Source organism: Nelumbo nucifera, chromosome 8 (assembly GCF_055504915.1).
Source record: "Nelumbo nucifera cultivar China Antique chromosome 8, China Antique-T2T, whole genome shotgun sequence".
Lineage (NCBI taxonomy): Eukaryota > Viridiplantae > Streptophyta > Magnoliopsida > Proteales > Nelumbonaceae > Nelumbo > Nelumbo nucifera.
Genome location: NC_142656.1, coordinates 23193154 through 23206124, shown reverse-complemented (window position 1 = coordinate 23206124; position 12971 = coordinate 23193154).

Below are 12971 nucleotides of genomic sequence, written 5' to 3'. Positions count from 1 at the left end.
ATTTTGTGAGCATTTCCAAATAAAGTTCTTTATTTTTGGGTCAATTTTTGCTTTCCAGACTTCAGCTCGCTGCTTTTTTCCCATATCTACTGCAATGACAGGGTTTGAGGTCTCAATGGCTGATTTACTTTTATGTAATACTAAGGCATAGTACCCAATTTTAACGATGTATAACCCACTTGGATGATAGGTCCATTTAAGTTTATCCTCCTAGTTTCCTCTAGCTAAATTTAGCAATAGCCTCCCCAAAATTTTCTTAAACCAATCTTGTGTTCCATCTTCTACTATCTTCTACCATGAGGTCCTTAACCCAGATCAATTCTAAGTTATTTGTCTTGGGCCCCATAATTCTAAAAGACTCAATCTGGTTTAACCAAGGGTCATCCCATATTCTAACCTTAGTACCAGAATTCACAGCCCAACAAGCTCCTTTCTGGAGGACCTCTCTTGCTGCCACCATACTTTGCCAACCCCAGGAACCCCTAGTAAGCAATTTGTCAATCAAGAAACTTCTTCTCTTTAGGTATTTGGCCTTTATAATCTTAACCCATAAATTATTTTCTTCATTGCATAATCTCCAAGCTTGCTTTGCTAACAAGGCTAGGTTAAAATTATAAGGATCCCTAAACTCTAACCCTCCTGCACACTTATTTTTGCTAAGAACCTCCCAACAAACCAAGTGTGTTTTCCTCTGATCCTTTGTCCCCCCCCCCACCCCACCAAAACCTAGTTTGGATTTTCTTTAGTTCACTACTCTTCCTTTAAGGAGAAAACAAGACATTGTGTAATTTGGGATTGCATTGGTCACTGCTTTAATCAAAACTTCTTTCCCAGCTTGAGATAGTAAGGATTCATGCCATTTAGGTAGCAATTTTCCAACTCTTTCAATTAAGAAGTTGAAGAGGGTTTTCTTTGATTTACCGATCTTTGTGGGAAGCCCTAAATATATAGAAGGAGATTCTATTCTTTTCATTTTTAGAAAATTTTCCAATAGCCTTTGCAGTCTATGATGCAAATTTCTACTAAAAAACCTCTGATTTAGAGAAATTTACTTGCTGCCATGAGGCATCTTCATAAGATTTGAGAGCATCCAGTATACTTTGCCTTCCCCCATCTTTGGTTTAGAAAATATGTAATTGTCATTTGCCAAAAACAAATGAGAAAACAGTTGGATAGTTTCTGGTAATTGAAATGCCATTTATTTTCTTTTGGGAAGCAAGCTCTGTGAGCTTTGCAGACAAAGTTTCAAAGCAAAGTAAAAAGAGATAGGGGGACAGAGGGTCTCCCTGCCTCAGCCCCCTTTCTGGGGACAAACTTTTGTCCAGAGTTCATTGACTATGATCCTATAAGAGATAGTAGACACACATTTCATGACCCAGTTTACCCACTTTGCTCCAAATCCCATCTTTATCATAGTTTACTCCAAGAAATTCCACTCCACCCTATCATAGGCTTTGCTCATATCAAGTTTAATTGCCATCCAAGGGGTTCTCCCTCTGGCATTTTTCATAAAATGTATAATATCATGAGCTACCAGGATGTTATCATATATGTATCTGCCTAGGGTGAAGGCACTTTGATTTTCACTTACCAAACTTCCTAGTAATGGCTTGATCCTATTAGCTAGAACTTTTGCTATGATTTTATAAATAGAATTGCATAGGCTAATAGGTTTGAAATGAGCAGCTTCCTTTGGGTTTTTTATTTTTGGAATCAATGCTATATAAGTTTCATTAAACTCTCTAAGCAAATATCTGGACTCAAAAAAAACTTTAACAGCCTTAATCACATCATCCCCTACAGTTCCCCACAACTTCTGGAAAAAAAAAGATTTGGGAACCCATCAGATCTTGGGGCTTTCCTAGGAGCCATTTGAAATAGAACCTCCTTTATCTCTTCATCTGTGGCTTCTCTTTCTAAGAGATCTTTCTCATGCTCACTCAATTTTGTTGTTACACAACTGAGAAAATCCTCTTGCCGCTGTCTTCAAAGAGATGAAAATATTCTTGAAATGGTTTTCTAATTCCCTAGAAATTTCCTCTTTTGTAGATAACCATTCCCCATTTGCAGTTTTGAGAGTTGTTATTATATTCTTACCACTCATTCATTTTGCTACTGAGTGAAAGAATTTGGTGTTTTTGTCCCCAGCTTGCAGCCATGTCACTCTAGATTTTTGCAACCACATTAGTTCCTCCCCTCAACCAAGAATTAAGACTTGCTTCTAGGGAGTTTACTTTGTTTTGGTTAAATTCTTTCCCTCCCTTATTCATCTCCTCACTAAGTAGATCTTTGATTTCCTGAATTTTCTTTCTCACATTGCCAAAAGTTTATCATATTCCACACTTTGATCTAGTCCTTTAGAGCTCTACACTTTAATCCTAACTTCATTTGGTTGGATCCCCTACTACTTCTCCCCCAACTATTCTCCAACAGACCTTGGAACTCCTCACGGTCTATCCACATTTCCTCAAACCTGAAAACTTTCCTCCTTGTATTGTTATCGGAGTTAATTTTTAACATGATTGGGAGATAATCTGAACCTAATGTAAAGTTTTAACCCTGCAATTTGCAAACTGGTTTTACCATTGAGAGTTATAGACCACCTTGTCAAGTCTGGCTCTAATAAGCCTATTTCCTTCCCTTTTATTTGACCAAGTGAAAGGTTGGACCCTCACTATGAACTTCCTGCAACCCACAGTTTTCTAAGAAAGTCCTAAATTTCAGAAGTTGGGATTCGTTGTAGGTTCTACCACCCTCTTTTTTATAACCATGCAAAATAAAATTAAGATCCCCAATGCAAGTCCAAGGGCCTGTAACAAGCTTTTCTAGGTTGCTCCATTTATTTAGGAAAAAAGTTTCTTTAGACTTTTTTTGGTTCCCCATAAATGAAGGAGCAGTGCCATATCAGCCCCCTTTGGGTAGTAAATTCAACATGTATTATGTTTTTGTCAGCATATAGAACCTTTCCTTTAACTTCTTTTTTCCAAAAAAGAGTCAGACCTCCACTGAGGCCTATAGAATCCACCCCAACCTTTCCAATCTTTGACCCACCTAGCAGTTTTTTTTACATTTGAGGTATGTCGTCTTTGTTTCCATTAAAAAGATTACATCTACTTCAGAAATAGTGCAGGTCTCTCTAAGAGCTTGAATTGTCAGGGCCGACCCCAAACCTTGACAATTCCAACTTAAAATTTTAATTTTCCACTTGGGGCCTGTTGCGGGACAGGTCCCCAAACCCACTTATTTTCTTTATTTGTTAGTTTTGAAGACACTCCTGCTACTAAACCATGGTGGGCTTCCCCCTTGGTTCTGAAGGACCAGGCAGCCCAGCTTGTTGCATTCAGTTTAAATTTGTGACCCCTTACTTCTACTCTAATTCTTTGGGTCAGCCAGTTCATTAGAATTGTTCTATTTTTTCTGATAGTAGTCTCTTTCACCCTAAGAGCCACCAATTACTAGCACCTATTAAGTTCCCTTCATAATTTTTCAAGTGATTCTTAATCAATCTTCTCCTATTATCGGATTCAGAAATAATATTTTTAATTCTACTATTCCTTAGTCTGCCCTAGATTTTTTTGAACACTTCTATTGCAAAGGTCCAAGAAGAAGTCAGCCTTAATTTAACTCTGGTTCCAGTCAGAAGTACCACAAAATTAGCACCTTGAACTAAAGAAATTACAGGGAGAGAACGGGAAGTTACCTCTTCACCTTGCAGGTCGCCATGTCCCATCCTTCTTTTGACGTAGCTCATAGCATCCAAGTCCATATCAGCTGATGCCGCCTCCTTTTCATACTCATCATCTCCTTTAAAACCTTGCTCCTCTATATTATCGACCAACAAGTCATCAAAGTCACAGTCTTCTTCTTCCTCCCATTCCTCAGAGGCTTGTTGATTTCCCCATTCCACTTTCATCCTGTCCCAGTCTCCTTTCCTTGTTAACTTCAGTCTCTTTGTCATTCTAGCCGATTGTAGATCTGAATCAGAGTTTGAATCTTCTATCTCTCTGATCACCACCCCTTTCGTTCCTCTTTTCCTTGAATAAACTAAAAAACTTTTCATTTTCGGGGATCCTCATTAAAGCCTTACCTTTGCCTTTCTTTTTTCCTCCCATACTTGTCCCGCCCAAGTCATCATTGGCATGTATTTCATTTCCTTTAATGAAGTTTGCCACATCATCGCCCGGGTCCTTGTTCGTTGTGTGCCCGAAGCCATTCGCTCTGTGACTGATGCACCCCTATCTGTAGTAACCCACCTCTCGAGCTCCCCCCTGTCAATCGTCCCATCCTCATCATTACCTTCCTTCTTATCCGTCATCGGTTGCCGGCATGGCTTCCTTGGAGAAACAATTACAGTAAAGATCCCCTCCACCAGGAAAATGTTACAGCTCCCTGGATTGGTACCTATGTCCTCCTAGAACAAGCTCTTCTGGCATGATCCGCTCAAATTTGATCTCTCACTATGGTTTTTGACATGCTTGAGAGAAACTTCCCCAACCATAGTGAGTCCCAAGTTTGAGCGAATCCGATCTGATTCCGCTCTTGGAAACCTCATTTGTCCACCTGCATGCAGATCTACAGATGGCATGTTTGTGTTGCCTTGCTCAGCCAACTTACTCAGTTTATGAACTTAAACTCCTTGTCTAGCGATGCTCTGAGAGAAGGCCCATACCCAACCAGACCCCCTTGATTGCTTAGGTTTTCCTCCGCTAATCTTCCTGCAAGCTCCTCCATCATCTACATGTTGGAAACATTTTGGTAGACATGTTCCTCATGGCCAATAATCTTGCATCTGTAGCAGAACTTTGACAATTTCTCATATTGTAAACTATACCACACCTTGTTCCCCTCCCCATCCTCATCGAAGTTCCCAATCGCAAAGGGTTTACTAACATTTATTCTTACTCAGATTCTCAGAAACCTATCCCACATTGGCTCCACTCCGTCCAGAGCTTCCTCATTTGAGCTTTCGTCGCCGTCCGCCTCCTTCAGTGGTTCCCTCGCTACTGAGACCATCTTCGCGCCCCACTCCCAGCACCTTTTATCCACTGGTGCCTTCAGTATGTGAATCGTAATACACATTTCCACAAAACTTACTTGGTCTAAAGGAATGTTTGGACTCCATGTCTCAGTAGTAGTGGGTATCCATGTACAAGCCAGGGTTCCTGGTGTAGGAATCTCTTCGCCTCCTCCTTCTTGAAACTTATCCACAATAAATCTCCTTCTGGTCATTTCACCTTGTAGCTGCCATTTATCCAGAAGTTCCTAACTTTCTGAATGATTCCATGTGCATTCATCCTTCTATCTGCCACCACTTTACCATATAATGCTCTCCTGCATCTACTTTGAAGTGCTTTTAGACGCTTTTCTATACTACTCTTTTCCTAGTTGCAGGACTCCCCTCGTTCCATTTGTATGAAAGCCTCTCTATTGAGTTATTTAAAATCTCCTCGCCAAATAGACCTACTAACACTCTTCTGATCAAGAAAACGCTCTCAACTAAGAGCAACGCGACCAAGATTTGAATCCATGGTCACATATTGGGTATAAGATATTTTATTTTGATCTTTATCTTAAGAAAAATTGAATCATCGTTTTCTCATCAAGGGATCAAAAAATCATTGTTGTTTTGGTTTTCCTTTTTGTTATTTTTTAAGCTTTTTGCAAAATAAATAATAAAGCCTTTTGGGTTAAAAAAAATTAGTAATGCCTGAAAAATGTATTATAATTAATAAATGAAAAAAAAACTACAAATAAAATTGCACTTAATAATGACAAGGACATAAAGATTAGAATATTGATACGATATTTATATGATTTTTTTCCCAAAAAAAGAAGCAACTCCATTGATAGTTGGTGGTCCTATTGTAGGATATACCTATCTTTCTTTTGCAAGCTACATACGCTAGGATATGAGTGGCTTGATTAGCAAGCCTATTTACATGAACAAAAGAGGTAGAGTTGAAATTTAGAAGCAGTTTTGTCATGTGGTGCCCATAGAGATGCTTTATCCATTCACAAGGCTTCCTATTGCAAGACAAGAAATCTACTAAGCTTTTTGAGCCACTATGAACTGTGATACTGGGTATGTCCATGTGCAAAGCTGCTTTGAGCCCCACCACTAAAGACTTTATTTCTACGTCATAACTAGATGCTGCCCAGCAAGGTGCACCTTCTGCAAGGGTTTCTCCTGTGGAGAGTTTGATGATGAATGCCCTTCTTGCATTACCTGTGCACGAGTCCAAAGATCCATCAATATGTAAAGTGTGGATGGTTGTGGATGCAGTGCTTGGCCCCATGGTTGTAGATGGGATTTGACTTTGCATTGACTCACTATATTGGTCAACTTTTGTTAACACTTCTTGTAAATTCCATAAGGTATTCTTGAATATATATATTTATTTCTGGCTTTCCATAAAAAGTAGAAGATGAGGCAGCTTTTCTCAAATAGATGGAGACTTGTTGGCTTATTTGTTGTTTCTTTTAATGTGTTTAGCCACTCTATGATGATTTTATGGACTGGCTTGGGCCTTGCTCTCTTTGGGTTAAGTCCAATTTGTGCATGGCACCAAATTGATTTGGCATAGGCGCAAGTGAAGAATAGATGATTTGTTGTCTCCGCTTCTTGTTTACATAGTGCACATTTTAGCTCATCCTTAGGAAGCCAGGCTTTACATTTCTCCTTTGTGAAGACCCCATCCCATAGTAGTTTCCATGTAAAGGTTTGGAAGCGGGGTGGTATTTTCGTTTTCCATAATAGCTTCCACTTGAAGTGAGGGGAAGATGATGTGGGGGAGTTGGCTATTAATTGTCTGTAGCATGAACTTACTTTTGAATCCCTTGATGGAGTTTTCTTCCAAATAATCTTGTTAGAATCCAGTTCTGGGTTAGTCTGTATCTCCATGATTTTTTGGGCATCATTGGGGTTGAAGAACAGTTTCAGCTTTTTTTTATTCCAAGAGTTTTCCTCTGTTAGGAAGTCTTTTACCTTAATGTGTTGGTTTGCTAGAGAGACTTCGTTTTGGGGTGTGGGGGTTCCTTCATGGATTGATGGGATCCATGGGTCTTCTAAAGCATGGATGTTCACCCTGTATTTGATAATACACACCAAGTTTGGTTTTAGCTCTCTTAACAAACCATGTGCATGCTTCCACCATGAAGAGTTGTTGTTCCCTTTTCTTGCTCCAAATACACTGGAATTTGGGAAGTACCTTTCCTTCACATCATGAGTCTCCAAATTTGCTTACTGAATAGGGCTTTATTTATCTATAGACTGTCTTAGCCCCATACCACTCACTTGCTTTGGAAAACATAATTTGCTCCAAGCTAGTATGTGGAGATTTTCTCTTAGTGTTGTGCCACCAATAGTTTTTAGTAAGTCTTTAAAGCTCCTTGTGGGTCTGTTTGGAAAGAATGGTGGTTAACATGGTATAGACTATAATTGATTGAACCACTGATTTAACTAGGAATGCTCGACCTACTTGCGATAGAAGCTTGGAGCTCCATGAGTTTATTTTCCCTTCTATTTGCTCTAATAGGTCTTTGTGAGGGCACAGGTTTGCTCCTTGATTCCTATTTTTTCCCCTAGATATTTTGAGCCAGCAAGAGATTTTTTGATATGGAGAATGTTGGTAAGAAATTTTTGGTGATACCTTGGGACATTCTTGCTATTCGAGCTGATTTCCCATAGTTTACTTTTTATCCTGAAATGGCTTCAAAATTCTTTAGAATTTTAACCATTGCCCAAACTTGAGGGGGCTTTGCCTTTCAAAATAGAATCACATCATCTGTGAAGAGGAGATGGGTGATTGTTAGTCCATTTTTGCTTAGTGAAACTCCCTGAATGAGGCGGCCTTCATTACTTGCCTTGTTCAAGATGAGATTAGATTCATTCCTCACAAGACCATCATTACACCGTTTTCACTGCCTTTTTACAGCCATGCATTGGAAATATCTCTATATACTTGTATGCCTTTTTTCATAGAGAATTATTCCTAATGCAAGGCTGCAAGGGACTGTGATGGTCTTATGAAGGCCAAATCTCATTTCATTCAAGATACACCCATACATTCAAGATTTTTTTTTTTTTTTTTTTTGGGGGGGGGGGGAGGTAAATGCTTATGCCAATCTCATTTGATAGACCAATTGATCTCCCCTTTAAACAAGAAATACTTTTTTGTAGGACAAACATAAAGGCCCAATTATGATTCTCAATAGATAAAATGGGATATGGCTTTTACCTTTGGAAGAGAGAATGGTTCAAAGGTAGGAGATGAGAGTACCAATGACTCAATGATAGAGCTTCATAACCCATCTCACAAAGGTAAGAGATTTTTTGGCATGTTGCCTCGTTGGGGTAGCCAAGCTTGATATGCATCAAATTGATAGATTTCTAGCACCAAGACCTATCTATCATATTTTTCAGTTACTATAAAGTTGGCTAGTGTTGCTAATTCACTCCTTGAAATTGGAATTATTTATTCCCATAGTCTGTTTGGGTTAGACATGAATTGGAATTGGAATTTAAATAAGCTGGAATGAGATTTCATTCCCAAGGGAGGGGGAGGGAAATTCCAGCAGGAATGGGAATGGGATTCTCTCCACCCATCCAAACAGTTGGAATTGAAATGATCCATTCCGATTCTGATTCCATACCCCTATTCCCATGAACCAAACGGGCCCTTAAATCATTTCTTATTATTTTCATCCTAGTTCTTTTCGGTTTGATGATAATAATAATAATAATAATGATGATGATGATGATGATGATGATGATGATGATAACAATAACAACAACAACAACAATAATAATAATAATAATTAAATATTTCTCATCTCTCGAGAATCTACAAAACTCAAATTCAAACAAAATCGACTTTGAATTTGTAATCATCTTGTTGTTATTTGTTTTTAAAGATTCAAGCTCAAAACTCTAAAAGCTAACAGATTTTTGAGACAAATCGAAATGCAATTATATGGGTTTCCTTTGGGGGTATTTCTAATGGTGTTTTGCACATTTATTTGATGTAGCTTTAATTTGGTTTAGCCGTGGTTGTTGATGAGATTTTGTTTACAAATAACTGGTTGCTTTGGCTCTAGTTTTATATTTTTTGCATTCAACTTATGATTTGTTTGTCTTCTTTTTGGTTAGGAGTTTATGTGCTTCATTCTCAAGGGTAATTTTGTCTAACAAAGAAAATGTATACCTTGTCCCTTCCATTGATTTGAGTATTATTTTTCAAACGCCATTGATGCTGCCAATTCAACAAACTTTCACTATTCATATGTAAATGGTTATTGTATTTTTTATCTTAATGGTACAAATTCGTATTACCATTGAAGGTAAGCTGGTCATTAACATTGATAATTGTGTTCAAAATCTACTCATAGTTGCGGGCTCTTGATGGCCCAACTCTATTAATAATAAGGGTCTGTTTGGATTTTAGGATTAGGGGTCCAGAATCGGAAGCATAACGGTCTCAACTGTTTGGTTAGGCGGAATTGGAATCCCATTCTCATTACTGGTGTAATGGTATTTTCCCATATGAGGGAATGGTCATTCCCCATGAGTCCCTCCCCCTCCCATGGGAATGAGTATCCATTTTAGCCAATTTTGATTCTGATTTCGATTCTGGATTGAACCAAACAAGTGAAGGGAATAGACCATTCCGAATAGAATAGAATAGAATGGTGAGGATTCATGTAGCCACGTAGCTGACCCTATATAGTTGGAACAAGGCTTAGATTAAGGTTTTAAAAACCATCCCTAAACTGGAACGGTGGAACCACTTTTACTTATAGTTTCTCGATTAGTAGTTCAACTTATAGTTAATTGATTTGACCTTTGGCATCATAAAATAATGGGTTTCTTGTAGATAAGGGCAACTTTTTGCCCTTAATATCAATAAAAAGAAATATTTTTATATAATAACTAAAATAGGGTAATTTTTTTGAAAAAAATATCAAGAAAGGGCACTGCAGTTCGTCTTTCTCCTTTGCTCTCTATTCATGCGAATGATCATAACATTCCGACGCTCCACTAAACCCATTGTAGCCCTCCAAGTTCGCCTTCATGAACAGCACGAACGACACAAATACTCCCGACATGGCCTTCCGATAGTTAATACCATCTTCTTGATGCCTTCCATGACAAACCAAAAGGAGTGCATGCCAAGCGGAAGAGGGTCTATGTGCGGATTTAAGTCCAAAAGACTTTGTCATGCAGGTAGAGTGTGATAGCGGCATTAGTCGCGATGTTTTTTAGCCTTGCCTTGGTCCAGGCCATAGGCAGATCAGATGACTCCCGCTTAAAGATTGACAGGCGTGCTCCGATTCTGATTTGCTTGTGCGCCTGAGGGTCACGCTTCCGGCTTATCCAAAGAAGCCAACCTTGTGTTGTTTCGAGTTTCCGTTGTCTCCTACGCCATGGCCGTAGAGCTTTGCTTCTGAGTTCTTACTTCTTAGAGACGACTGTCACTGCTATTGTTGGTTTTTGATAAGGAAGTGAGGGAGTGATACTATTAACTACACCGACTGTCCACTGCTGTTTTGGGTTTCCGTTGTCTCGTCCGTGGGCATAGTTGTTGCTGGCGACCTTAACCTCCTACGAATACAGAGGCAGAGGAGGAAGATGAGCAATGCCCTTTTTTGATATTTTTCTAAAAAATTTACCCTATTTTTAGTTATTATATAAAAATATTATATTTTTTTGATATTAAAGGCAAAAAGTTGCCTTTATCTTATAGAACCCCTAAAATAAAATCATACATGAAATAGTACTGCCACTTGGGGGATTGATGGGAGAAAAAGAAATAAAAAGGAAGAACTAGAGAGTTAATATTAACAATCTCAAGTAAAGGAATATTTGCTCATTTTCTTCCTGTTCACTAAGGAAGTCTCAAAATCCATGGTAAAAATGAATGGAAAAAGAAAACATGAGAGAATTGAGGAATTTAATTTACCCCTCCCTTAATCCAACCTAAATCCTTGGGGTTGGCTACACGAAACAGTATTGTCACAACAATATGATGTGGTTGTAGAGACCTGTTCATGGCTCGGGGTCAGGCCAAGCTTTGTCTCTATATTAACATAATACAGTTGCATGAGCTCGAGCCCAACCCACCCATTGGGCCTAGGTCTTGAGTTCGAGCCTGACCCTCATTTATAACTTGAAGCCCTGCTAGAAAATTGAAAAAAATGGATTTTTCTTTTTTTTTTACTCAACAAAAAACTAATTTATTTATATTAGAAGACCCCAAACCCAAAAATAATAAAAGATCTCATTATGACTTAAAAAATGAGAAGAGTAACAAAGAAAAGAACATATTATATGTATATTTTTATTATATAAAATACGTTTGTTGCTACATAATATATTATCAAGTCGGGCTTGGTCTAGGCATTTTTGAGAATGCTCGAGCCCGACCTGAAAAAAAAAAGTAAAACCTAGTATTTTGGGCCTGAGCCTGAGGCCATGAACCTAAATTCATGTCCAAGCCCAACTTAGAATGGGTTGGTTCGAGCCAACCCACGAACAAGTCTAATCGTACATAGGTTGATTTGTTTTCCATTGCAACAATTGAGGTTTGATACTTTGAAGAAAGAGAGGATAGAAGAGGAGTTGGGAAGGAGAAAAGAAAAGTACTTGCATAATGACACAAATGAAAAATGAATAGAAAATAAGAAACCCTAATTATTTCTCTAATGGGTCATTTAGGATACAAATGAAAATAATTGTACAAATGAAACATGGTTGACATGAATTGCCGACTGTATAATAAAATTAAGAGTTAGGACAAAATATCAATAATAAAATTATGCTTAAAGTTCCATAGTCATTGATTTTTTTTTCAGTATCCTACACTTTGAGGTAGTCTCACTTTACTGCTTGAAGTTTCAAATGTGCCACTCCTGAACATTTAAGTCCAATTCCATTCAACTATAGTTATAATGAGAAATAAAATTACAAAAATGTCCATATTTTAATTCTCTTTCTCTCATTTTTCTACTTTAGGACTTCAAACACAATTTGGAGTTGATAAAGTCTCAATTCAATTGCTCTTTGACCATAGATTAAGAAAACCTCACTATTGGTTTGCATTCAGAGTAGAGAAGAAGATGAAGAGTGAGAGAAAGTGCAAACACCAAGTAAGATTTCTATTTGCGATTTACCTTTTTTTTGTTTTTTTTTTTTCATTTAAGTCACAATGTCAATGACAATGTAATAAATTATAGTGTGCATGGTGTTAGTATTGAAGGCCACGAATACAATACATGATAAACAATTTTTTCTGGTGTCGTGCATGCCGAAATTTTAAATGGTTTCCTCTTTATTTGTGTGTAATGCAATTTCATTTACACTCGTTCAGTTTGGAAGGAGTAAAAATGCAAATATGTAGAGTGTAAATTCTTTTAATTTGTATTATTTTTTATGTATTTATGTTACGCATATTTGTATTTGTAATCTTTCTAAATTGAACCATTGGTGCAAAACACATGGAAGTGCAAATAAATTGACAACATATTTTGACTTAATTTTATCACAACCTTTACTTTAATTTCTTGTTTACACTACAAGTAAAATGAAATGTGAGACAAAATATGTAAAACTCAAAACTAAATAAACCAAAATTTGCATTCTTTTTCAATTTTCACTAGGCTAAGTTTGGAAGGAGTACGAGTACAAATGTATAATGTGCAAAACCTGATATTTTGTATCTATTTGCTTTATATATATTTGTATTGTATTTGTACTCCTTGGAAGCTGAGTCTTATGCTCCATTTGGAACGAATAAGTACAAATACATACAAAATCTTATATCTTGTATTTCTAAATCTATATTTATATGGTACCAAACTGAGCCTTGTACTCGTTACTTACATGCTTAAAATCCTAATATCAATCGCATGGCATAGATTGGATGCTTTGCACCTTTCGAAAACAAGATATTTGGTTGGAGAATTTGCATCCAACG